We start from the raw sequence: 27,174 nt of genomic DNA on the forward strand, positions 1-27,174 counted from the left end.
CTCTCATTGGATAAAATATGTTATTTGGTCTTCGGAATCTTTCTGCTAATATCACACAATTATATACTTCTTACATTGATATTATTCTTGCACAAAACATCAGTGTTGACTATCAATATTTCAACATAAAACATATCATATAAAATATCCTTTGAACTACCTGTTTTTCCATTCAAAAATTAAAAAGGCTTAAAATGTATATACTACACAATTATTTACCACCTGTATTCCTCCTAGAAACACAAAGAATTAAGCAAGTAAAATATTAAACTATTTTAATTCCTTCCTTTCATCTTTTTATTCTTTTATGCATACATAACTGTGCTTATGACGAGATGGCTACAGCGATTTCCAATTTAACTTTGCAGCTTTTTGCATTACAGATTTTTAAAGAAAAATCTATTTGAAAGTTTGGATAACATCCAGATCCTTATGGCGTCCACAGAGCCCAATTGTATAGATGCAACCACTTAACATGTCGACTTTCCCAATCTGCTGCCTAAAGCTGAAATGACAAAATAGTGGTCTCCACTGTGAGAGTATAGCAGTCATTTTAATGGTGACTTCTTATTAAAATGTACTCTCAGATGAATAGAAAAAACATAATGCAATAAATAAAAGTACTGTGAAATAACATTATTAATGCCTTTGGAGAATAAATGGAATAGTGAATATTTTTAACGTATTATACTAAATCTTTTGTTTGTCAAGGTGTTCATTTAATTTTCTGGAGAAACTGTTAAGACCTGTTTAGATAGTAAATTCCAAAGCTAGCAATTCCCTAATTTAATGGTATCAGAAATTCTGCAGTAATGTAGCATTTACTAGAGATAAGCAAACCCAAACAGTAAAGTTTGGTGTTTGTACCGAACATGGACTTTTTACAAAAAAATGAGTTTGAATTTGGTGCTCGGAATGTTTATGAATGCTATTCACTCGAATGAGGATCACTATGTTTAGGTATATTTGGTGCTTTTCGCAGTGTAAGATATTTGCAATGTTTGCACGGCTCGCACTGGTGTCATGGTCATCTCTATTTTTGAAGACTACTGACAGATTCAGGGTTGGAATCTCTCATCCCCATCTGGGAGTCTACATTTAAATGAGGTTTTATTTATTTCAGTGCATCATGATTTAATATTAGTTTTGTTGTCCAACAGTTTCTTGGTGAGTGTTTCATCTGCACCTGCTTTGTAGCCACCCCCCTTCAGGTTTAAGTAGAGGTGTTTCCCAGCAATCCTTGCTGAAGATACAAACTTATTGTTCTGTGACCGCCTTGGTGGAAGGTCCTGCTGAGGAATTGTCTTGAACACATTTTTTCATTGCTATTTCCCCAGTTTGTCTTTTCTTTCATTGTGTCTTATTAGTGCAGCAGTGGGTCTAGGGAACCTCACCTGCATCTCACTAGCCAGAGCATTGTCTCAGGTTCCTGATCAGCAACAGTTGCGGAAACTGTGTAGGGACTGGCAAGGGGAGTAGAGACAGCTGTAGGTGAAGATAGGATGTGTCTTCTATCCCTCTCAGTACCTCCAGGGCCCTCTGCTGTTATCATGTCCCTGGTGTACACCCTTACTTGTTGTATTGTATGTTTTATTTTTATCATGCGTCAGGTTTCCTATAGATCTGAACGCACGTGACACACTAGTCATACCTGACAGCGTGACAAATGGGGGTAAGAACTGCCAAATTGGATGTAATATGTACAAAAATAAGAAAAAAATACACACTGCTTTCTCTGAAAGGGATCTGTTTATGGCTGGCTGTACGTGGGCGGAGGGCCAAATTGCCCAATCAATGATTTCCAGTTGGATTTAGGTCAAGTTCAGTTCCTGAACTGAACTTTATCTAAAGTCCGGCTGAACCAACCAAACGCAAACTTCAACAAGTCCATTCATCTCTAGCAATAATGCTTCATATCTGTGCAGGCAACTCAATATGTATTCTAAGCAAAGGCAATATACAGAATACTTTGAAAACTTGTTTTCCATTGCTTTGGCTTTCAAGGCAAGGAAGGAAAGAATTATACATGTGCCCAGCTGATAACTGTAGTTTGTTAAATTACAATAGTAATTTTTCATTAAATCAGTACATAATTAATTTGTACATTTAAAACAAAGACATGGATTTCTAAATGCTGAGAGCTATTTTTTGTAAAATAGACAACTATGAAAGATCTTACATTTCAATTTTAACCCTTTCCTGACACTAAATATACCAGTACTTCCTATATTGTAGTGTGTTACCTAAAATACTGGTATATCTTGGCGATCATGCTGGCACAAGAGATTAAGTAATACCCAAGCTCTAGCTCTCACTGCCAGGGCCGGAGCCTGCACTGTCTTTGGTTTTTTAACCTTATAATGCTATAATCAATAGCAATCACAGCATTTAAAAGCATGAGAGAGGGAGGGGGCTCCTTTTTTCACCCCCATAAACCACTACAATGCGGTTGGGGGGCCAATGATGGCCATGGCAGAAGAAGGTCAAATAATGTCCTCCTAATGTGTCAGCTATGGTGCTTGTTAGACCATGACAGGACCTTGGTCTAACATGAGTTCTGCCAGTGTCACACTGACAGGTCTAATGTATTACAATGTATGTACATTGCAATGGATTACAAAAGTGATCAGACTAATAACATTTAAAGTTCCATCGAGGGACTAAGTGAAAAAGCAAGAAAAAAAGTTCTAAAACTTGAATATATATATATATATATATATATATATATACTAGCTGTAGTACCCAGGCATTGCCCGGAATAGTAACTGTTTCTCTTTCTCTCTCCCAGTCTCTTTCTGTGTGTCGCTGTCTGTCTGTCTCTCTGTCTGTCTTTTTCCTTGTCTGTCTGTGTCTATGTCTCTGTCTGACTATTTCTATCTCTGTCTGTATTTGAATCAGTCTATTGGTCTCCATCTCTGTGTCTGTCTGTCTCTCTCTATCTCTGTGTCTGTCTCTATGTGTATGTCTGTCTGTCTCTTTCCCCGTCTGTCTCTTTCCCCGTCTGTCTCTTTTCCATCTGTCTTGGTCTGTCTCTTTCCAGGTCTGTCTCTTTCCCCGGCCTTCTCTTTCCAGGGCGCTCTCTGTGCCCATCTGTCTCTTTGCCCGTCTGTCTCTTTGCCTGTCTGTCTCTTTCCCCGTCTGTCTCTTTTCCTTCTGTCTCTTTCCCCGGCTTTCTCTTTCCCTGAGTGTATCTTTCCTCATCTGTCTATTTCCCTGTCTGTCTCTTTCCCCATCTGTCTCTTTCCCCGGCTGTCTCTTTCCAGGTTTGTCTCTTTCCAGGTCTGTCTCTTTGCCCGGCTGTCTCTTTGCCCGGCTGTCTCTTTCCCCGGCTGTCTCTTTCCAGGTCTTTCTCTTTCCAGGTCTGTCTCCTTCCAGGTCTGTCTCTTTGCCCATCTGTCTCTTTGCCTGTCTGTCTCTGTGCCCATCTGTCTCTTTTCCGTCTGTCTCTTTCCCCGTCTGTCTCTTTCCCCATCTGTCTCTTTCCACGTCTGTATCTTTCCCCGTCTGTCTCTTTCCAGGGCTCTCTCTTTGCCCATCTGTCTCTTTTCCATCTGTCTTGGTCTGTCTCTTTCCCCGGCTGTCTCTTTCCAGGTCTGTCTCTTTCCAGGTCTGTCTCTTTGCCTGGCTGTCTCTTTCCCCGGCTGTGTCTTTTCCGTCTGTCTCTTTCCCCGGCTGTCTCTTTTCCGAATGTCTTGGTCTGTCTCTTTAAAAGTCTGTCTCTTTCCCCAGCTGTCTCTTTCCCCGGCTTTCTCTTTCCCCCGCTGTCTCTTTCCCCGGTTGTCTCTTTCCAGGGCTCTCTTTTTCCAGGGCTCTCTCTTTGACCGTCTGCCTCTTTGCCTGTCTGTCTCTTTGCCTGTCTGTCTCTTTCCCCGTCTATCTCTTTCCCCAACTGTCTCTTTTTTCATCTGTCTCTTTCCCCATCTGTCTCTTTCCCCGTCTGTCTCTTTCCCCGTCTGTCTCTTTCCAGGGCTCTCTCTTTGCCTTTCTGTCTCTTTTCCATCTGTCTTGGTCTGTCTCTTTCCCCGGCTGTCTCTTTCCCCGACTGTCTCTTTCCCCAGCTGTCTCTTTCCAGGTCTGTCTCTTTCCAGGTCTGCCTCTTTGCCCGTCTGTCTCTTTGCCCGTCTGTCTCTTTCCCCGTCTGTCTCTTTCCCCGTCTGTCTTTTTCCCCGTCTGTCTCTTTTCCCGGATGTCTCTTTCCCTGGCTTTCTTTCCCCATCTTTCTCTTTCCCCATCTGTCTCTTTCCCCATCTGTCTGTTTCCAGGGCTCTCTCTTTGCCCATCTGTCTCTTTTCCATCTTTCTTGGTCTGTCTCTTTCCCCAGCTGTCTCTTTCCCCAGCTGTCTCTTTCCCAGGCTGTCTCTTTCCAGGTCTGTCTCTTTCCAGGTCTGCCTCTTTGCCCGTCTGTCTCTTTCCCCGTCTGTCTCTTTCCCCATATGTCTTTTTCCCCTTCTGTCTCTTTTCCCGGCTGTCTCTTTCCCTGGCTTTCTTTCCCCGTCTGTCTCTTTCCCCATCTGTCTCTTTCCCCATCTGTCTCTTTCCAGGGCTCTCTCTTTGCCCGTCTGTCTCTTTTCCGTCTGTCTTGGTCTGTCTTTTTCCCCAGCTGTCCCTTTCTCTGGCTGTCTTCTTCCCAGGCTGTCTCTTTCCAGGTCTGTCTCTTTCTAGGTCTGTCTCTTTCTAAGTCTGTCTCCTTCCAGGTCTGTCTCTTTGCCCAGCTGTCTCTTTCCCCAGCTGTCTGTTTCTCTGGCTGTCTCTTTCCCTGGTTGTCTCTTTTCCGTCTGTCTCTTTCCCTGGCTGTCTCTTTCCCTGACTGTCTCTTTCCCCATCTGTATCTTTCCCATCTGTCTCTTTCCCTGTCTGTCTTTTTCCCCGTCTGTCTTTTTCCGTGTCTGTCTTTTTCCAGGGCTTTCTCTTTACCCATCTTTCTCTTTTCCATCTGTCTTGGTCTGTCTCTTTCCCCGGCTGTCTCTTTCCCCGGCTGTCTCTTTCCCCGGCTGTCTCTTTCCCCGGCTGTCTCTTTCCAGGTCTGTCTCTTTCCAGGTCTGTCTCTTTGCCCGGATGTCTATTTTTCCGGCTGTCTCTTTGCCCGGCTCTCTGTTTGCCCAGCTGTCTCTTTGCTCAGCTGTGTCTTTGCCCGGCTGTCTCTTTACCCATCTGTCTCTTTCCAGGGCTCTTTCTTTGCCCGTCTGTATCTTTTCCGTCTGTCTTGGTCTGTCTCTTTCCCCGGCTGTCTCTTTCCATGGCTCTTTTTTTGCCTGTCTGTCTCTTTGCCCATCTGTCTCTTTCCCCGTCTGTCTCTTTCCAGGGCTTTATCTTTGCCATTCATTCTCTTTTCCGTCTGTCTTGGTCTGTCTCTTTCCCCAGCTGTTTCTTTCCCCGGCTGTCTCTTTCCCCGGCTGTCTCTTTCCAGGTCTGTCTCTTTCCAGGTCTGTCTCTTTCCAGGTCTGTCTCTTTGCCTGGTTGTCTCTTTCCCCGACTGTGTCTTTTCCGTCTGTCTCTTTCCCCGGCTGTCTCTTTTCCGTCTGTCTTGGTCTGTCTCTTTAAAGGTCTGTCTCTTTCCCCGGCTTTCTCTTTCCCCCGCTGTATCTTTCCCCGGCTGTCTCTTTCTAGGGCTCTCTCTTTCCAGGGCTCTCTCTTTGCCCGTCTGTCTCTTTGCCTGTATGTCTCTTTCCCCGTCCGTCTCTTTCCCCGTCCGTCTCTTTCCCATCTGTTTCTTAACCCATCTGTCTCTTTCCCCGTCTGTCTCTTTCCCCGTCTGTCTCTTTCCAGGGCTCTCTCTTTGCCTTTCTGTCTCTTTTCTGTCTGTCTTGGTCTGTCTCTTTCCCCGGCTGTCTCTTTCCCCGACTGTCTCTTTCCCTGGCTGTCTCTTTCCAGGTCTGTCTCTTTCCAGGTCTGCCTCTTTGCCCGTCTGTCTCTTTCCCCATCTGTCTTTTTCCCCGTCTGTCTCTTTTCCCGGATGTCTCTTTCCCTGGCTTTCTTTCCCCGCCTGTCTCTTTCCCAATCTGTCTCTTTTCCCATCTGTCTCTTTCCCCATCTGTCTGTTCCCAGGGCTCTCTCTTTGCCTGTCTGTCTCTTTCCCCGTCTGTCTCTTTCCCCATCTGTCTCTTTCCCTGGCTTTCTTTCCCCATCTGTCTCTTTCCCCATCTGTCTCTTTCCCCATCTGTCTCTTTCCCCATCTGTCTCTTTCCCCATCTGTCTCTTTCCAGGGCTCTCTCTTGGCTCGTCTGTCTCTTTTCCATCTGTCTTGGTATGTCTTTTTCCCCAGCTGTCTCTTTCTCCGGCTGTCTTCTTCCCAGGCTGTCTCTTTCCAGGTCAGTCTCTTTCTAGGTCTGTCTCTTTCTAGGTCTGTCTCTTTCCAGGTTTGTCTCTTTGCCCAGCTGTCTGTTTCTCCGGCTGTCTCTTTCCCTGGTTGTCTCTTTTCCATCTGTCTCTTTCCCTGGCTGTCTCTTTCCCCATCTGTCTCTTTCCCCATCTGTCTCTTTCCCATCTGTCTCTTTCCCCGTCTGTCTTTTTCCCCGTCTGTCTTTTTCCAGGCCTTTCTCTTTACCCATCTTTCTCTTTTCCATCTGTCTTGGTCTGTCTCTTTCCCCGGCTGTCTCTTTCCCCGGCTGGCTCTTTCCCCAGCTGTCTCTTTCCAGGTCTGTCTCTTTCCAGGTCTGTCTCTTTGCCTGGATGTCTATTTTTCCGGCTGTCTCTTTGCCCGACTCTCTCTTTGCCCAGCTGTCTCTTTGCTCAGCTGTGTCTTTGCCCGGCTGTCTCTCTCCCCGTCTGTCTTTTTCCCCGTCTGTCTTTTTCCCTGTCTGTCTTTTTCCAGGGCTTTCTCTTTACCCATCTTTCTCTTTTCCATCTGTCTTGGTCTGTCTCTTTCCCCGGCTGTCTCTTTCCCCGGCTGTCTCTTTCCAGGTCTGTCTCTTTCCAGGTCTGTCTCTTTGCCCGGATGTCTATTTTTCCGGCTGTCTCTTTGCCCGGCTCTCTGTTTGCCGAGCTGTCTCTTTGCTCAGCTGTGTCTTTGCCCGGCTGTCTCTTTCCCCATCTGTCTCTTTCCAGGGCTCTTTCTTTGCCCGTCTGTATCTTTTCCGTCTGTCTTGGTCTGTCTCTTTCCCCGGCTGTCTCTTTCCATGGATCTTTTTTTGCCTGTCTGTCTCTTTGCCCATCTGTCTCTTTGCCTGTCTGTCTTTTTTCCATATGTCTCTTTCCCCGTCTGTCTCTTTCCAGGGCTTTATCTTTGTCATTCATTCTCTTTTCCGTCTGTCTTAGTCTGTCTCTTTCCCCAGCTGTTTCTTTCCCCGGCTGTCTCTTTCCCCGGCTGTCTCTTTCCAGGTCTGTCTCTTTCCAGGTCTGTCTCTTTCCAGGTCTGTCTCTTTGCCTGGTTGTCTCTTTCCCCGACTGTGTCTTTTCCGTCTGTCTCTTTCCCCGGCTGTCTCTTTTCCGTCTGTCTTGGTCTGTTTCTTTAAAAGTCTGTCTCTTTCCCCAGCTGTCTCTTTCCCCGGCTTTCTCTTTGCCCCGCTGTATCTTTCCCCGGCTGTCTCTTTCTTGGGCTCTCTCTTTCCAGGGCTCTCTCTTTGACCGTCTGCCTCTTTGCCCGTCTGTCTCTTTGCCTGTCTGTCTCTTTCCCCGTCTATCTCTTTCCCCGTCCGTCTCTTTCCCCGTCCGTCTCTTTCCCATCTGTTTCTTAACCCATCTGTCTCTTTCCCCGACTGTCTCTTTCCCCGGCTGTCTCTTTCCAGGTCTGTCTCTTTCCAGGTCTGCCTCTTTGCCCGTCTGTCTCTTTCCCCATATGTCTTTTTCCCCGTCTGTCTCTTTTCCCGGATGTCTCTTTCCCTGGCTTTCTTTCCCCGTCTGTCTCTTTCCCAATCTGTCTCTTTTCCCATCTGTCTCTTTCCCCATCTGTCTGTTCCCAGGGCTCTCTCTTTGCCTGTCTGTCTCTTTCCCCGTCTGTCTCTTTCCCCATCTGTCTCTTTCCCTGGCTTTCTTTCCCCATCTGTCTCTTTCCCCATCTGTCTCTTTCCTCATCTGTCTCTTTACCCATCTGTCTCTTTCCCTGGCTGTCTCTTTCCCCGTCTGTCTCTTTCCCCATCTGTCTCTTTCCCATCTGTCTCTTTCCCCGTCTGTCTTTTTCCCCGTCTGTCTTTTTCCCTGTCTGTCTTTTTCCAGGCCTTTCTCTTTACCCATCTTTCTCTTTTCCATCTGTCTTGGTCTGTCTCTTTCCCCGACTGTCTCTTTCCCCGGCTGACTCTTTCCCCGGCTGTCTCTTTCCAGGTCTGTCTCTTTCCAGGTCTGTCTCTTTGCCTGGATGTCTATTTTTCCGGCTGTCTCTTTGCCCGACTCTCTCTTTGCCCAGCTGTCTCTTTGCTCAGCTGTGTCTTTGCCCGGCTGTCTCTTTCCCCATCTGTCTCTTTCCAGGACTCTCTCTTTGCCCGTCTGTATCTTTTCCGTCTGTCTTGGTCTGTCTCTTTCCCCAGCTGTCTCTTTCCATGGCTCTTTTTTTGCCTGTCTGTCTCTTTACCCGTCTGTCTCTTTGCCTGTCTGTCTTTTTTCCATCTGTCTCTTTCCCCGTCTGTCTTTTTCCAGGGCTTTATCTTTGCCCGTCTGTCTTGGTCTGTCTCTTTCCCCGGCTGTTTCTTTCCCTGGCTGTCTCTTTCCAGGTCTGTCTCTTTCCAGGTCTGTCTCTTTCCAGTTCTGTCTCTTTGCCCGGTTGTCTCTTTGCCCGGATGTCTCTTTGCGTGGCTGTCTCTATGCCTGGCTGTGTCTTTCCCCTGCTGTCTCTTTCCTGTCTGTCTCTTTCCCCATCTGTCTCTTTGCCCGTCTGTCTCTTTGCCCTTCTGTCCCTTTGCCCGGCTGTCTCTTTCTCCGTCTGTCTCTTTCCCCATCTGTCTCTTTCCCCATCTGTCTCTTTCCCCATCTGTCTCTTTCCAGGGCTCTCTCTTTGCCCATCTGTCTCTTTTCCGTCTGTCTTGGTCTGTCTTTTTCCCCAGCTGTCCCTTTCTCTGGCTGTCTTCTTCCCAGGCTGTCTCTTTCCAGGTCTGTCTCTTTCTAGGTCTGTCTCCTTCTAAGTCTGTCTCCTTCCAGGTCTGTCTCTTTGCCCAGCTGTCTCTTTCCCCAGCTGTCTGTTTCTCTGGCTGTCTCTTTCCCTGGTTGTCTCTTTTCCATCTGTCTCTTTCCCTGGCTGTCTCTTTCCCCGACTGTCTCTTTCCCCATCTGTATCTTTCCCATCTGTCTCTTTCCCCGTCTGTCTTTTTCCCCGTCTGTCTTTTTCCCTGTCTGTCTTTTTCCAGGGCTTTCTCTTTACCCATCTTTCTCTTTTCCATCTGTCTTGGTCTGTCTCTTTCCCCGGCTGTCTCTTTCCCCGGCTGTCTCTTTCCCCGGCTGTCTCTTTCCAGGTCTGTCTCTTTCCAGGTCTGTCTCTTTGCCCGGATGTCTATTTTTCCGGCTGTCTCTTTGCCCGGCTCTCTGTTTGCCCAGCTGTCTCTTTGCTCAGCTGTGTCTTTGCCCGGCTGTCTCTTTCCCCATCTGTCTCTTTCCAGGGCTCTTTCTTTGCCCGTCTGTATCTTTTCCATCTGTCTTGGTCTGTCTCTTTCCCCGGCTGTCTCTTTCCATGGCTCTTTTTTTGCCCGTCTGTCTCTTTGCCCATCTGTCTCTTTGCCTGTCTGTCTTTTTTCCATATGTCTCTTTCCCCGTCTGTCTCTTTCCAGGGCTTTATCTTTGCCCTTCTGTCTCTTTTCCGTCTGTCTTGGTCTGTCTCTTTCCCCAGCTGTTTCTTTCCCCGGCTGTCTCTTTCCCCGGCTGTCTCTTTCCAGGTCTGTCTCTTTCCAGGTCTGTCTCTTTCCAGGTCTGTCTCTTTCCAGGTCTGTCTCTTTCCCCGACTGTGTCTTTTCCGTCTGTCTCTTTCCCCGGCTGTCTCTTTTCTGTCTGTCTTGGTCTGTCTCTTTAAAGGTCTGTCTCTTTCCCCAGCTGTCTCTTTCCCTGGCTTTCTCTTTCCCCGCTGTATCTTTCCCCGGCTGTCTCTTTCTAGGGCTCTCTCTTTCCAGGGCTCTCTCTTTGACCGTCTGCCTCTTTGCCCGTCTGTCTCTTTGCCTGTCTGTCTCTTTCCCCGTCTATCTCTTTCCCCGTCCGTCTCTTTCCCCGTCCGTCTCTTTCCCATCTGTTTCTTAACTCATCTGTCTCTTTCCCCGTCTGTCTCTTTGCCCGTCTGTCTCTTTCCAGGGCTCTCTCTTTGCCTTTCTGTCTCTTTTCTGCTGTCTTGGTCTGTCTCTTTCCCCGGCTGTCTCTTTCCCCGACTGTCTCTTTCCCCGTCTGTCTCTTTCCAGGTCTGTCTCTTTCCAGGTCTGCCTCTTTGCCCGTCTGTCTCTTTCCCCATCTGTCTTTTTCCCCGTCTGTCTCTTTTCCCGGATGTCTCTTTCCTTGGCTTTCTTTCCCCGTCTGTCTCTTTCCCAATCTGTCTCTTTTCCCATCTGTCTCTTTCCCCATCTGTCTGTTCCCAGGGCTCTCTCTTTGCCTGTCTGTCTCTTTCCCCGTCTGTCTCTTTCCCCATCTGTCTCTTTCCCTGGCTTTCTTTCCCCATCTGTCTCTTTCCCCATCTGTCTCTTTCCTCATCTGTCTCTTTACCCATCTGTCTCTTTCCAGGGCTCTCTCTTTGCTCGTCTGTCTCTTTTCCATCTGTCTTGGTCTGTCTTTTTCCCCAGCTGTCTCTTTCTCCGGCTGTCTTCTTCCCAGGCTGTCTCTTTCTAGGTCAGTCTCTTTCCAGGTCTGTCTCTTTGCCCAGCTGTCTGTTTCTCCGGCTGTCTCTTTCCCTGGTTGTCTCTTTTCCATCTGTCTCTTTCCCCGTCTGTCTCTTTCCCCATCTGTCTCTTTCCCATCTGTCTCTTTCCCCGTCTGTCTTTTTCCCCGTCTGTCTTTTTCCCTGTCTGTCTTTTTCCAGGCCTTTCTCTTTACCCATCTTTCTCTTTTCCATCTGTCTTGGTCTGTCTCTTTCCCCGGCTGTCTCTTTCCCCGCCTGGCTCTTTCCCCAGCTGTCTCTTTCCAGGTCTGTCTCTTTCCAGGTCTGTCTCTTTGCCTGGATGTCTATTTTTCCGGCTGTCTCTTTGCCCGACTCTCTCTTTGCCCAGCTGTCTCTTTGCTCAGCTGTGTCTTTGCCCGGCTGTCTCTTTCCCCATCTGTCTCTTTCCAGGGCTCTTTCTTTGCCCATCTGTATCTTTTCCGTCTGTCTTGGTCTGTCTCTTTCCCCAGCTGTCTCTTTCCATGGCTCTTTTTTTGCCTGTCTGTCTCTTTACCCGTCTGTCTCTTTGCCTGTCTGTCTTTTTTCCATCTGTCTCTTTCCCCGTCTGTCTTTTTCCAGGGCTTTATCTTTGCCCTTCTGTCTCTTTTCCGTCTGTCTTGGTCTGTCTCTTTCCCCGGCTGTTTCTTTCCCTGGCTGTCTCTTTCCAGGTCTGTCTCTTTCCAGGTCTGTCTCTTTCCAGTTCTGTCTCTTTGCCCGGTTGTCTCTTTGCCCGGATGTCTCTTTGCGTTGCTGTCTCTATGCCTGGCTGTGTCTTTCCCTGGCTGTCTCTTTCCTGGCTGTCTCTTTCCCATCTGTCTTTTTCCCTGTCTGTCTCTTTCCCCATCTGTCTCTTTGCCCGTCTGTCTCTTTGCCCGTCTGTCTCTTTGCCCGGCTGTCTCTTTGCCCAGCTGTCTCTTTGCCCGGCTGTCTCTTTCCATGGCTGTTTCTTTCCAGGGCTGTCTCTTTGCCCGGCTGTCTCTTTCCAGGGCCGTCTCTTTCCAGGGCTGTCTGTCTGTCTCTTTCCCCATCTGTCTGTCTTTTTCTGACTCTCTATCCATCTTTCCACCGACATCATATAACCTCATGCATAAGCTTCAACTAACAGTTTATTTTGTTCCTATAGCAACCACTGACAGTTGCTATTAATAACCTATAGCTCCCACCTTCATTCAGTTTAATGGTGGCAGGATTTTAGAGACTAACTGTAAAGCACGGGGTTAAATTTTTCTGTCAAAACATAGTCTGCGGCGCTCCTTGGGTCATATGAGGCGTCTGTGCAAAATTTCGTGATTGTAAATGCGACGGTGCGGATTCCTTTAGCGGACATACATACACATAAACACACACACACACATACATACACACATACACTTAGCTTTATATATTAAATATACACTTATATACATGCTGTATATATATATATATATATATATATATATCTATATATATATATATATGTGTGTGTGTGTGATTGTGTGTGTGTGAAAAAAGAAAAAGAAATTAAAAGAAGCAAATAATATCACTTTTAACAAACGTAAATAGAAAAAACCTCAAATAATTTCTAAATTGCTGTTTTTTGTTAATTCTTCCTGTGAAGAATGGGAATAAAAAGTATAACATATGTGTCCGATAATGTCAGCAATAAAAACATCAACTCATCCCTCAAAAAATAAACCATCACATGACTGTAGGCAGAAAAATAAAAAAAATTATTGCTATTAAAATATAGTGATGCAAACATTTTTTAAAGCGTTATGTTTAGAGTTGAGCGCGGTTCGTGGTTCTCCAGTTCGCGGTTCGTGGTTCTCCAGTTCGCGGTTCGAGTGATTTTGGGGGCTGTTCTAGATTGAACTAGAACTCGAGCTTTTTGCTAAAAGATCGATAGTTCTAGATACATTCGAGAATGGTTCTAGCAGCAAAAAGCAGGGCTTTTTACAGCTACAGTGTGCAGGAGCCATCGCTGGCAGCCTGCCAGAAGCTGGTAACCAAGATAAACATCGGGTATCCAACCAAAGCGCTTTGGTTAGTAACCTGGTGTTTATCCTAGTTACGAAGCCCACACTTCCCCGCTCAGCTCACTCCGCCCCTTCCTGCACGCGGCATGTACGTGTACACACACACACACACACACACACACACACACACACACACAGCACTCTGCACACATGGTCCCGCTCGGCTTACCTGCGGTGATGAAGTCCCGCCATCCCGACCTCAGCGCTGTCACTGTCCTGCATGGCCGCTGCTTGTCACATCCCCTTCTCTCGCTTCCGACCCGAGACTGACTAGCGGTGACATCACGGGCCGCTCGCGATACTTGGCTGTGAAGGCGGCGGTCATTGAACTCAGTGACAGGTGCTGTCAGCAGTGCAGGAGATCAGCGCAGGTAATGTACCTCGCTGACAGCAGCACTTGTCATCCCCTGCAGTGACCTGGGCTGACCCATTGATGTTAGCTCAGGTCTCTGCACTGCTCTCCCAGCCAATGGGGAACATCCTGCTCTTCATTGACTGGGACAGTGTGGATCGTCATGGCAACCCCTTGGATTACACCAGACCTGGATTTGTTTTTCTTTCTAATAAATTGGTTAAAGAGGGAATGTATTGGGGAGTGTTTTTTCAAATAAAAATGTGTTTGTCGTCTATTTTTTTTATTACTGACTGGGTTGGTGATGTCGGGTATCTGATATATGCCTGACCTCACCAACCCCAGGGCTTGATGCCAGGTGACATTACACATCTGGTATTAACCCCATATATTACCCGTTTGCCACCGCACCAGGGCTTGGGATGAGCTGGGGCGAAGCACCAGGATTGGCACATCTAATGGATGCGCCACTTATGGGGCGGCTGCGGCCTGCTATTTTTAGGCTGGGGAGAGTCCAATAACCATGGACCTCCCTAGTCTGAGAATATCAGACCCCAGCTGTCTGCTTTACCTTGGCTGGTGATCCAATTTTGGGGGGACCCCTACGTGTTTTTTTTAATTATTTATTTAATTTAAAATAACAGCGTGGGGTGCCCACAGTTTTGGATTACCAGCCAAGGTGAGGTTGCCAGCTGTGGTCTGCAGGCTGCAGCTGTCTGCTTTACCCTAGCTGGCTACAAAAATAGGGAGAACCCTACGTCATTTTTTTTTTCATTTTTGTGGCTAAATACAAAGCTAAGCACCCCTTAGTGCCACATGAAAGGCACCAAAGGGTGCAAAATTACAAAATGCAGGAGAGTGGGACATTATGTGTCTTTCTGCCATTATAATGACAGAAAAGACTGATATGAAGTGCACAAGCACAAGAAAATCACCAGAGCGCTCTACGCTGTGAAAAGCAGTAGAAAATGGCACTGGAGTGAACATGTGACCGCCTCATGTAGGATGAAGCTATGGATCCTGGGTAAATGTATGCATTTACCCTCCTTCAGTTTTTTTGCAGTACACAAAAAAAACGGAAGGCACACGGATGACAAACAGATGACATACGGACCGTCTACGGAACGGAAACGGATGCCACACGGATGCACCCGTGAAAAAAACAGACTGTTTTTTGCAGACCGCAAAAATGGATCGGTCGTGTTAATGTAGCCTTATTCTGATCTGCCATTTATAAACAGCAGGCAGAAATAAGTGAATAGCACCCCCCAGCATCAGAAAATCTCCGGGGTTTCAGGGCTAGCTGAGACCCTGGAGATCATGATTCAGGACAGTTTTTCCGGTCCCCGCTCACGTGATCACAGGTATACACCGTACACCGATGATCACGTTACAGTAAATGACAGCGCCGGTAAAAAATTATTTATCTCCCATCTGGCATGAACAAACATGATAAATCTCCTCCCCGGTCACCTCCGGTCCCCCCGGTGTCGCCAAAGTGCCCCCCCTGATACCCTCCCAGAAATCCAAGATGGCCGCGCGCACAGCAGCGCGCCTGCCGCATTTACCCTACTCCTCTGATTTCTGTCGCATGTGCCATGACACATGCGACAGAAAACTCCTCCCCAGGCCCTGCCAGGTCACCCCCTATAACCCCACCGGTGTCCCACGGTACCTGTGCAGCGTTGATCCCCCGCGGCCCTCTCCTTCACAATAGACATAGGCATGCACAGAGCGGCTGTCAGCTCAGCTTCCTGTGTTCAGACACAGTGAGTGGTGGTTATGCATCTGTAAGCTAAATGGGCGGCACGGTGGCCCAGTGGTTAGCACTACAGTCTTGCAGCGCTGAGGTCCTGGGTTCAATTCTCACCAAGGACACCATCTGCAAGGAGTTTATATGTTCTCCCCGGAATTGCGTGGGTTTCCTCCAGGTACTCCGGTTTCCTCCCACACTCCAAAGACATACAGCGCTATGGAATTAATAACGCTATATAAATGAATAAACTATTGTTATTACTGCAATGCCCTGCTCATGAGGTAAGGAACATAATTGATCAGGAGAGCTATATACTACATTTCCAAATGGAGGGATTTGCTTTTATAGTTGCCCTGCTTAATGACTACCAAACATGAGAGTCCGTTATACGCCACAAGATAACACATCTAAATAGCGAGCTCTGTTGTTAAGTATTCATTCAGCTGGATAACTGGACTTAAAGGGGTATTCCATCTCCAAGATCCTATCCCCAATATATAGTAGGTGGAATAGCAATAATATCAGCAAATACCAATATTTGGAAATGTAGAATAGTTCTCCTGATTAGGCATGTCCTTACCTCATGAGCAGGGCATTGCAGCTTTGGTAGCAACCATTACGACATGGACTCTGCTGCTGTTGACCCGGGGAGAGTGAGTGCAGATTCATTGCACCCACACTCCTCACATGAGGGGTCTGCACTCCTAGAAAATGGGGAATACGTTCCCTGAGTGTCTCCCCCCCATATTCTAGACGGTCCAGAGTCGTCGTGGGACCCCTTTATTTTTTTTCTTACAATAAATTGGTGAAAGAGGGAATGTTTTGGGGACTGTTTTTTCAAATAAATTTCTTTTGTCGATTTTTTTTTTTGTTAGTACTGACAGTTTATGATGTTGGGTATCTAATATACGCCATGACATCACAAACTGCTGGGCTTGATGTCAGGTGACCTTACAGCTAGTATCAACCCGATTTATTACCCCGTTTGATACCGCACCAGGGCACGGGATGAGCTGGTGTGAAGCGCCGGGATTGGCGCATCTAGTGGATGCGCCATGTCTGGGGTGCCTGCGGCCTGCTATTTTTAGGCTGTAAAGGCCAAATAACTATGGACCTTCCCACCCTGAGAATACCAGACCACAGCTGTCCGCTTTACCTTGGCTTGTGATCCAATTTGGGGGGACCCTACTTTTTTTGTGTAATATTTATAAAATAATTATAAAAAAAGAGCCTGCGGGGACCTCCACATTGGATCCCCAACCACGTTAAAGCTGCCAGCTGTGGTTTTCAGGCTACAGCCGTCTGCTTTACCCTAGCTGGCTATCAAAAATGGGGGGACCCAACGTCATTTTTTTTTTAACTGTTTTTTAAATAGAAAAAATTAATGGGCTTCCCTGTATTTTGATTGCCAACCAAGGTAACGGCAGGCAGATGGGGGTGGCAACCCATAGCTGTCTGCTTTATCTGCGCTGAGAATCAAAAATACCGCGGAGCGCTACGTCATTTTTTTTAAAGATTTATTTTTACAGCACTATGATGTCCAGCAATCAAAATACAGGGAAGCCCATTTTGTTTTTAGTTATTAAAATAAATAATTAAAAAAATATATATGGGCTCCCGCTGCATTTTTTTGTATTGCTAGCTAAGGGTAATCCAAGCAGCTACTGGCTGCTAACCCCCCTGCTTGGTGTTACCTTCACTGGCAATGGAAACTCTAGGGAAGCATTTTTTATTTTTTTTGCCAAAAAACTACAAAAAAAGGACGTGAGCTTCGCCATATTTTTGTATGCTAGCCAGGTATAGCAGGCAGGTGCTGGAAGAGTTGGATACAGCGCCAGAAGATGGCGCTTCTATGAAAGTGCCATTTTCTGAGGCGGCTGCAGACTGCAATTCACAGCAGTGGGGCCCAGAAAGCTCAGGCCAACCTGTGCTGCGGATTCCAATCCCCAGCTGCCTAGTTGTACCTGGCTGGACACAAAAATGGGGCGAAGCCTACGTCATTTGTTTTCTAATTATTCCATGAAATTCATGAAATAATAAAAAAAGGGCTTACAAAAAGTATAGGGAAGCCCGTTATTTTTAATTATTTCACTTATTTCATGAAATAATTAAATAAAAAATTACGTGAGCTTCGCTCCATTTTTGTGTCCAGCCGGGTACAACTAGGCAGCTGGGGATTGGAATCCGCAGCACAGGTTAGCCCGAGGTTTCTTGGCGCCTCTGCTGTGAAGTGCAGTCCGCAGCCGCCCCAGAAAATGGCGCTCTCATAGAAGCGCCATCATCTGGCGCTGTATCCAACTCTTCCAACAGCCCTGGAGCCGGGTGGCTTGTTGGGTAATCATGAGTTAATACTGGCTTTGTTTTACTAGCTAGTATTAAGCCAGAGATTCTTAATGTCAGGCACGTTTGACCCGGCCATTAAGAATCTCCAATAAATGGTTAAAAAAAAGACACCACACAGAGAAAAAATACTTTAATAGAAATAAATACACAGACACATTAGAGACTCCATCTTTATTACCCCCTGTCAGCCCTCCACGATCCATGGTCTTCTGTCTTTCTCGTTCAACAAATGCAGCTCTGAGCCATCACTGCTGCATGGGGGAAGACGCTGCTTCCCGTGCAGAAATCACTGCTTCCCGTGCAGAAAAGCAGCGTGCAGCCTTCACGGAGTGAGAGATTAGTGCTGCTGGCTGCTGGCGGTGACAGACGCGTTACCATAGAAACAGGGCTCCGATCATGTGATTCCCGGAGCCGCGGTTAGCGGTGACGTCACCGCTAACTGCGTTGCTATGGCAACGGTGATCTCCGTTAATGACCGGCTGTGTCAGCCGGTCCCTAACGGAACGGGGAGTCGACCGTGTGCTACAGCATGTCGCCGGTACACGGCGATACACAAATGTGCACCGTGTACCGGAGAGATGCACTCGCAGGTCCTACATGACGCGTCATAGTCATGTGACCAGTCTGTAGCGAATGAGATAATAGCCACGTGACTGGTCACATGCTATTTTGATTTCACAATAGGTCCTGCATCACTGCTGGCAGTGCCGGTCACCGGCAGGATTCAGCGATCATCGGATGGAATAGCAGCGGGAGACAGAGTGCAGGAGGGATCGCGGGGACCGGTAAGTGTTATGGCAATGTTTATTAACTGTATGTGTACATTTATAATGCATTTTTATGTGTTTGTGATTGCCTCCCATTATAGCCTATTGGTTCGAGTTCGGTTCATCGAAGGTTCGACGAACCGAACTCGAACGAGACCTCCTCGAGCCGAACCACGGCCAGTTCGCTCATCTCTTGTTATGTTAGTGTGATGGTAGCCAAACCCAATCTAAACCTAGCATCACTACAATCACACCTATTCACAATATAAAATATTCTTATCACTTATACTGCATGATGAATGGCATAAAAATTAAATAAAACAAATTTTTGAACGGCTGTTGATTTGAATATTCTGCCTCCCAAAGATTGCAATAAGGCTTGGCTGACATTTATCCTGCGCTCTACACTGAGCAGTTACATTAGGGTTTCTGTGGAAATCTGTTAAATTTCTGATTCAGATGGAACCTTCAATGGATTATTGACTGAGGCACAGAGAGTAATTTTGTATTCTCTGTGGCCTATAATTAAGCAGTGTTCATCTTTTTAACCCCTTCAGCCCCCGGGCACTTTCCGTTTTTGCATTTTTGTTTTTTGCTCCCCTTCTTCCAAGAGGCGTAACTTTTTTATTTTTCCATCAATCTTGCCATATGAGGGCTTGTTTTTTGCGGGACGAGTTGTACTTTTAAATGCAACTATAAGTTTTACCATATAGTGTACTGGAAAACGGCAAAAAAATTCCAAATGAGGAAAAATTGCAAAAAAAGTGGGATTGTACAATCGTTTTTGGGATATTTTATTCACCGTGTTCACTATATGGTAAAACTGATGTGTGGGTATGATGCCTCAGGTCGGTGCGAGTTTGTAGACACCAAACATGTATAGGTTTACTTGTATCTAAGGGGTTAAAAAAAATTCACAAGCTTGTCCAAAAAACGTGGCGCACGTTTTGCGCCATTTTCCAAAACCCGTAGCGTTCTCATTTTTCAGGATCTGAGGCTCAGTGATGGCTTATTTTTTGCGTCTTGACCTGACGTTCTTAACGGTACCATTTTTGCGCAGATGCTACGTTTTGATCGCCTGTTATTGCATTTTGCGCAAAATTTGCGGCAACCAAAAAACGTAATTTTGGCGTTTGGAATTTTTTTGCCGCTACGCCGTTTACTGATCAGATTCATTGATTTTATATTTTGATAGATCGGGCATTTCTGAACGTGGCGATATCAAATATGTGTGTATTTTTTATTTTTTTAACCCTTTAATTTTCAATGGGGTGAAAGGGGGGTGATTTGAACTTTTAGGTTTTTTTATTTTTTTTTAATTTTTTAAAACTTTTTTTTTTACTTTTTTTTTTTATTTTACTAGTCCCCCTAGGTGGCTATTGTGATCAGCAATCCGATCGCTCTGCACTATCTGCAGATCTCAGCTACAGAGCTGAGAACTGCAGATTTGCTGCTTCACTTTCAATGCCGGCTGTATTCCGGCATTGAGAGGAAGTGACTCATGTTAGCTACAGGCGTCATCACATGACCCTGTGCTACCATGGCAACCGCCGAAAGTCACGTGATCATGTCACGTGACTTCCGGTGGGGGCGGGGTAAGTCACTGTCATGGCGGCGCCCATATACATATCGCTGCCAAGACTTTGGCAGCAAAATGTAAGGGGTTAATGGCCGCGGGTGGAAGCGATTCCACCCGCGGCTAGCAGGCACACATATCAGCTGTTGATAGCAGCTGATATGTGCACGTCTCGCTGCCGCCTGCCAGCGGCAGGGGGCGGGGCTTACCGGCACGCGATCTATGACGTACCTAGTACGTCATGGGTCGTTAAGGGGTTAAGCATTCATAAAAGCAGCCAAATTAAGTCAAGAATAAAATTTTAAGGTGAATGGATCCATTGGGGGTTTCATATGAATCATGACATTTGGACATTTAAAGGTAAACCACAAAGTAGATGATCAGCGTAGAGCACAGGATAAATGTGATCCAAAATGTCATGTAAAATATTCCCAATACAAGCTTCAACATGTTCCACACAAAAACCCCAAAACAAGCCTCCACCCAGGTCTGTAAACTATTAATGGCTTCATTGAGGACATATCCAGCAAAATCTGCACTCACAAATTTAAATGCACCCCCTTTTGAGTCCCATAGTGTGCCTAAACCACATCCAACGTCCATATGTTTCGCATTTCTGTAGTGGTGAGAGCCCACTAAATTTACTAGGTGTTTGTCTCTTGAAGCATACACTAGGCATAATCTATGGATACTGCAAGGTTATTTGCAGAAAATAATATAATAACTGACAGACAGCATGGATTCATGAAAGATAAGTCGTGTCTAACCAACCTGTTGGGGTTCTATGAGGGGGTAAGTGCAAACCTCGATATTGTTAATACAGCTGATGTGATTTATTTAGACTTTGCAAAGGCTTTTGATACTGTACCACATAATAGCCTTATACTAAATCTCCAGAAGCAATGACTAGGGGAAAATATATGCAACTGGGTAAGGAATTGGCTAAAAGATAGGAAACAAAGAGTACTCATAAATGATACATTCTCTAAATGGGCTATAGTCAGCAGTGGGGTGCCGCAGGGATCTGTGTTAGGACCGATTCTTTTTAATCTCTTTATTAATGACCTTGTGGATGGGATTGATAGTAAATAGTGATGAGCGAGTACTAAAAAGCTCGGGTGCTCGAAGCTCGGGCCGAGCCTCCCAAGATACTCGTGTACTCGGGCCGAGCAACGAGCCCAATGTTATCCTATGGGAGACCCGAGTATTTTTGTGAAATGACCCCCCGGCAGCATGGAGAAACCCTAAAAATGTCACAAAAGTCTCAGAAGAGTGCTCAAATGACATGGCATCAGCATGGGGAAGACCCCTTGAAGCATTTATCACTCAAAAGTCACAGCTGTGAACAATTTTGTCCAAGTTTTACGCCATTTTTACGGACTCACCAGAAAACCTTCCAAAATGACACCAAAATGAATTTTCATGGCAGAAATGTTAAGGGCACATACCCAATAGTGAGATAGAGCTGGTGTATGTTACTTTTTGAGATTAATACATGAAAGATTTTACATGAAAACCTTGTGTGGCACTCCGATGTCCAAAACGCACGTTTTGTGCTTTTTACTAGCGATGTCGGTCATTTTTTTTCTTTTATTCTATCTTCCTCAGTCCGTCGGTCTGTCTCTCTCTGTCTTGTCTGTCCGGAGCGGCGGTGTCTTCTGCAGCTCCTGTCACTTCCATGCAGCAGAGCTGGACGCGACGCCGGAGTCTGTGGAGTACGCCGGACATGGAGGGTTTGTCGGGGTTAATAAATTGGTAATGAGGGACTTTGTTAGTGTTTTTTATTTCTAATAAAGGATTTTTCGGGTGTGTGTGTTTTTTAACTGTAATTTACAGATTAATCATGGAAGGAATCTCGGGGAGACGCCTGACATGATTAATCTAGGATTTAGTGGCAGCTATGGGCTGCCATTAACTCCTTATTACCCCGATTTGCCAACGCACTAGGGTAAATCGGGAAGAGCCGGGTACAGCCCCAGAACTGTCGCATATAATGTATGCGGCAATTCTGGGCAGCTGCTGACTGATATTGTTAGGGTGGGGGGCTCCCCATAACGTGGAGCTCCCCATCCTGAGAATACCAGCCTTCAGCTGTATGGCTTTATCTGGCTGGTATTAAAATTGGGGGGACCGCACGCCGTTTTTTTTAATTATTTATTTATTTATTTTACTGCACAGTATAGACCCGCCCACCGGCTGCTGTGATTGGGTGCAGTGTGACACCTGTCACTCAGCGTGGGGGCGTGTCTCACTGCAACCAATCATAGGCGCCTGTGGGCGTGGAAAGCAGGGAATATGAGATGGCTGTGTACAGAGCACAGCGCGCCGGCCAGTATAAAGGCTCGGTCACGCTGTGCAGGCCAGCCAATCACTGCAATTCCACAACTAACAGGGCTGTGGCATTGCAGTGGTCTGCCAGCCAATCCCTGCATGAGGGCTGGCTCTCAAAAGAGCGCCAACATGCAGAAATGAAGACCACGAGTAAAGCACGAGTATTGCAAAATTACTCGGTACCCGCCGAGTAGCCCGAGTACAGTGATACTCGTGCGAGTACCGAGTAGTTACAAGCATGCTCGCTCATCACTAATAGTAAAGTGTCAGTCTTTGCTGATGACACCAAACTATGTAGGATATTAAAAACTGACCTTAATAGTACAATATTACAAAAAGATCTGGATAAGATGTCAGAATGGGCAGATACTTGGCAAATGAGATTTAATGTTGATAAATGTAAAGTAATGCACCAAGGACGGAGTAATCCTATAACTGCGTATACATTAAATGGAAGTAAACTTGGGACTTCAGAACAGGAAAAGGACTTAAGTATTCTCATTACAAATAAGCTGAGCAGCAGCTCTCAATGTCAAGCAGCAGCTGCTAAAGAAAACAAGATTTTAGGGTGTATAAAAAGAGAGATCAGATCCCGTGATCCCAACGTATTGTTGTCCCTCTAGAAATCACTTGTAAGGCCACATCTGGAATATGGGATCCATTTTTGGGCTCCATATTTTAATAAGGACATTCAGAAGTTAGGCTCCTTTCACATTGCGTTTTTCCCTACGTCCACAGGTCCCGTTGGAGGATCTGTCCGAACCGCCCCTCCCCCACTCTGCAAAGCGTGTTACGGACATTTGCGCCCGGTAGGGCCATTCACTTTAATGTAGTGCACTGCGTTAGCGTGTGCTCTGTTTTGTGCCATTTTTGCACATATACGTTTTCTGCAGATGGACACCTAAATGTATTTCACTATGTTCGGGTGTCCGTGTGCAGAAAACGTATATATGCAAAAATGGCACAAAATAGAGCACACGCTAATGCAGTGCGCTCCATTACAGTGAATGGCCCTGCTGGGCGCATGCGTCCGGAACACGCTTTGCAGAGTGGGGGAGGGGCGGTTCGGATGGATCCTCCGACGGGACGTCTGGATGTAGGGAAAAACGCAATGTGAAAGGAGCCTTAGAGTCAGTTCAAAGGTGGGCAACTAGACTACTACAAGGAATGGAAGGCCTCCCATATGACAGGTTGAAAAAGTTAGATATGTTTAGCTAAGAAAAAAAACATCTCAGAGGAGATCTCATTTATATGTATAAATACATGTGTGGTCAATATAAAGGACTGGCACATGATTTATTTCTTCCAAAGACAATACTAAGGACCAGGGGGCACTCACTGTGACTGGAAGAAAAGTGATTCCGACAGCTAAATAGGAAAGGGTTCTTTACAGTTAGAGCAGTCAGACTGTGGAATGCCCTACCACAAGAGGTAATAATGGCAGATACTATAACGGCTTTTAAAAAAAGGCTGGATGATTTCCTTAGTACACACAACATTGTTGGTTATAAATGACTTAGTGACCAAATGTAGAACTGGTGGAGGAAGGTTGAACTAGATGGACCTAGGTCTTTTTTTCAACCTAAGTAACTATGCAACTATGGAACTATAATATGTATAAGCACTAAAATAGATTTGCAATTTTCACTAAGCTTAGCTGCCTGTTTTCACTTAGCTTAGCATCCCGTTTCTGAAAAACACCAATGAAGTCAAAATAGTCACTTCACAAGTAGATTAATTCACAAATAGGCGTCATTTTAAAAATGAGGTTATTTGAAAGGGGATTCTGCTCTTCTAGCACTTAGGGGCTCTTTAAATGGAGTCCTCAAACTATTCTAGGAAAATCTGTGCTCCAAGTGTCAAACAGTACTTCTTTCCTCCCATGGCTTGATGTGTGGCTATGCAGTACTGTACTGCCACATGTGGGATATTGCCTTGCTCACCAGAAATTTTAATTTTAATTTAATTAAATTTTGTTGCCAATAATAGCTAGTTTTCCATGTAGAAATGTGAAATATGTAACTAAAACAAAATTTTTGTGTTAAAAGTGTAGTTTTTGTTTCCCCACCGAATGGTATAAAATTCTATGACACACCTGTGGTGTCAATATGATTACTGCACACCTACATGAATTCATTGAGAGGTGTATTTTGGGAAATGAGGTCACTCATGCAGAAGTTCTGCTGTTCTGATACCTCAGTGGCTCTGTCAATGGGATATGGCACACACAAACAATAACAGCAAAATATGGACTACAATATTGGGCTCCATCCCTTCTGAGTTTCCACTGTGCCTTAAAAGTAGTTTTTTATTACATATAGCATTTTGCCATATTCAAAAGATTTTTTTTAACAAATTGAACTTTTTGTTTTCTCCTATTACCTCTTTTTAAACTTAAAAACTTGTGGCGAAAGCATCATTTTATTGACAACAACTTGAAAATTTCATTTACCCAGCCCAATTTTATAAAATTCTGTGAATTGACTGAGGGTGAAAAAGGCTCACAATACCACTAGATAAGTCTTGCGAGAGGTGTAATTTCCAAAATGGGACTATTTGTCCATGTTTCTGCTTTTTTTCATTTCCGTTGTTTTTCAAATGTAATGTGGCATTTGCAATTTATTCAGCCAAAATGATACTCCAAACACAGTGGAACTTTGGAATAAGAGTAACTTGGTTTGAGAGCGTTTTGCAAGACAAGCAAAGCGTTCTAAAAATTTGCAACTTGGTGTAAGAGCAATGATTTTCAATAAGAGCAAATACTCACCATGCACACTTCGATTCCATCCTTTCACCGCTCTCTGATACGCTCTGGAGGTAACCTTCTGTACATATTTACTGTATACAATATACCATTGTACAGTACAAAACAAAGAAACCTGCAGCACATTATAAGCAGCAACACAGGGTCAACCACAATGCAATAAAAGGTGTTGAACCCATACCACTCCAAAATTCATGGAAACAATGGAGGACAAAGGAGTTTTAAGGTGAAAAAAGTTAAAAGGTAATTTTATTAAGGCAAAATATTAAAAGGATGTAATTTTACATTTCCATGTGACACAACAATAAATATAAATGTAGATAGAGAATTAATCAAGTAAAAAGAGGTAGTACAGTGGGTAAACAGGCATTAGTGACCTAATATACGCCCTATATCAGGTAACCTAGAAGTAATCACCGGATGAACGGCTGACAATGGAGGTCAGGAGTAATACCTTGGGCGCCGGTGCACAAAGCCTGCAGGTGGAAGCGGTGGGTAGGCAAGTGGTGATAACCGGGTGTGCGCCCTGTACCTAGATAACCTGAGAGTAATCGTCGGGTAAGTGGCTAACAAAAAGATCAGAGGTAATACCTGGGACGCCGGTAGACAAAGCCTGCAGGTGGAAGCGCTCCGCGTGAAGGACCCGACGTACGTTTCGCAAAGGATTATGGTCGCTTATTCATGGGTACGTAAGTTTACATGTGTTTGCAGGACCTTTTTCTATCCATAGTGACGATCACATGATCGTCACTATATCCAATAGGAATGGACAAAGGCGGCGCATGAGCGGGCGCATCACCACATCATATACACCCCGAACGGCGTCAGAGACCACGTGTGCCCCCGGAAACCCACAGGTAACCATGGGAACCGCAACGCACATGGGAATCATGTAGACGCCGCAGGGGGGCAAGAGGGAGTGACGCGGCCGGGCATGTGCACGTCCAAACACACCACACATGACAAAGGAACCTAAAAGATCACAAATGCCATATATAGAAAATAAAGAAAAAATCACAGATTTACACTTAAAATCACATATATAATTTCTTGTAATGGCCAAAATCATGTTGTGAGAGTCCAGAATGTGGTTTTGTAGATATTCATAGGCGGTCCCAATGTGGTTATGAAATAGACGCTGTCAGTTGATTGAATAGATATTCAGAGCGGGTCCATTAATGATTATAAAATAATAGGCCCAATAATTTTTAAAGATGTCCATCGACAAATAGATTTAGATACTGCAATGCACAAATAAACAAACAAAGATATAATCAAAAAAGTGTAAAAATGGAAAAATAATTTTTAAAAAATTCTTAATAAAAAAATTAAGGACTTAGATAATGTAGTAATCAAAGCTGCGGACAAGGGGGGAAACGTGGTTATTTGGCCTAATAATAAATATGAAAAAGAGGTATTTAGGCAGCTAAAAAACAAGGACACCTATTCTAGATTGGACCACAGCCCCCTGTCGCTGTTTTCAGCACAGCTACAAAAGATCTTGATTAGGGCATTTGAAGATGGGATAATTACGAAAAGTAATGGAAGGTCTCACCATCCTGTCCCCCAAGATACCTACCTTGTACCTTTTACCCAAGATCCACAAGGACCCCCTTGACCCTCCAGGACGTCCGATCGTGTCTGGCAATGATGGTTTATATGAACCTATAAGTAAATTTATAGATTTTTACTTGAAACCATTAGTGGAGACATTACCATCGTTTGTCCGTGACACGACGGATGTCTTGAATAGGGTTGATGGGGTCCTTGTGGATGACGACATGATTATTGTCACAGCCGATGTGGAGTCCCTCTACACCTGCATCAGTCATGATGCAGGTTTAGAGGCGGTCCGTTTTTACCTGAGGAGCAGCGACCTGGCTGGAGATTTATGTGAATTGATCTTAGAGCTCCTCCACTTTGTCCTGACACACAATTTTTTTACTTTCAAAGATTTTTTCTATCTTCAGAGGCGGGGGACACCGCCATGGGCGCGGCCTGTGCGCCTTCATACGCAAATCTCTCCCTGGGGTATTGGGAGAGGGAGGTGTTTGCATGTGGGGGCGCTGAGGCCGCGCACCATGTGCACATGTGGCTCTGCTATATAGATGATTTACTTTTTTTCTGGCAGGGCTCAGTGGAAGAGCTCAGATCGTTCATGGATTCTCTTAATAACAATACAAAGAACATAAAATTGTCATATAAAATTAGTAAACAGAAGATTGACTTCCTGGACATCAGTCTGGAGGTGGATTCTTCGCGCCGCCTCCAGACTGATGTCTATAGAAAGGAGACGGCAGTGAATTCTTTACTGCATGCTTCTTCTGCTCACATCATCTCTACCATCCAAGCCATCCCGGTCGGCCAGTTTCTTAGGGTAAAACGGATCTGCTCCACAGAGGAGAAATTTGAGGGACAGGCCGGTGACCTACGTGACAGGTTTTTCCAGAGAGGCTATAGTCATCGCTCAATTAAGAAAGGCTACAACAGAGCTAAGGCAACTCCTCATTGCCAATT

This window comes from Anomaloglossus baeobatrachus, chromosome 5 (genome assembly GCF_048569485.1).
Source record: "Anomaloglossus baeobatrachus isolate aAnoBae1 chromosome 5, aAnoBae1.hap1, whole genome shotgun sequence".
Classification (NCBI taxonomy): Eukaryota; Metazoa; Chordata; class Amphibia; order Anura; family Aromobatidae; genus Anomaloglossus; species Anomaloglossus baeobatrachus.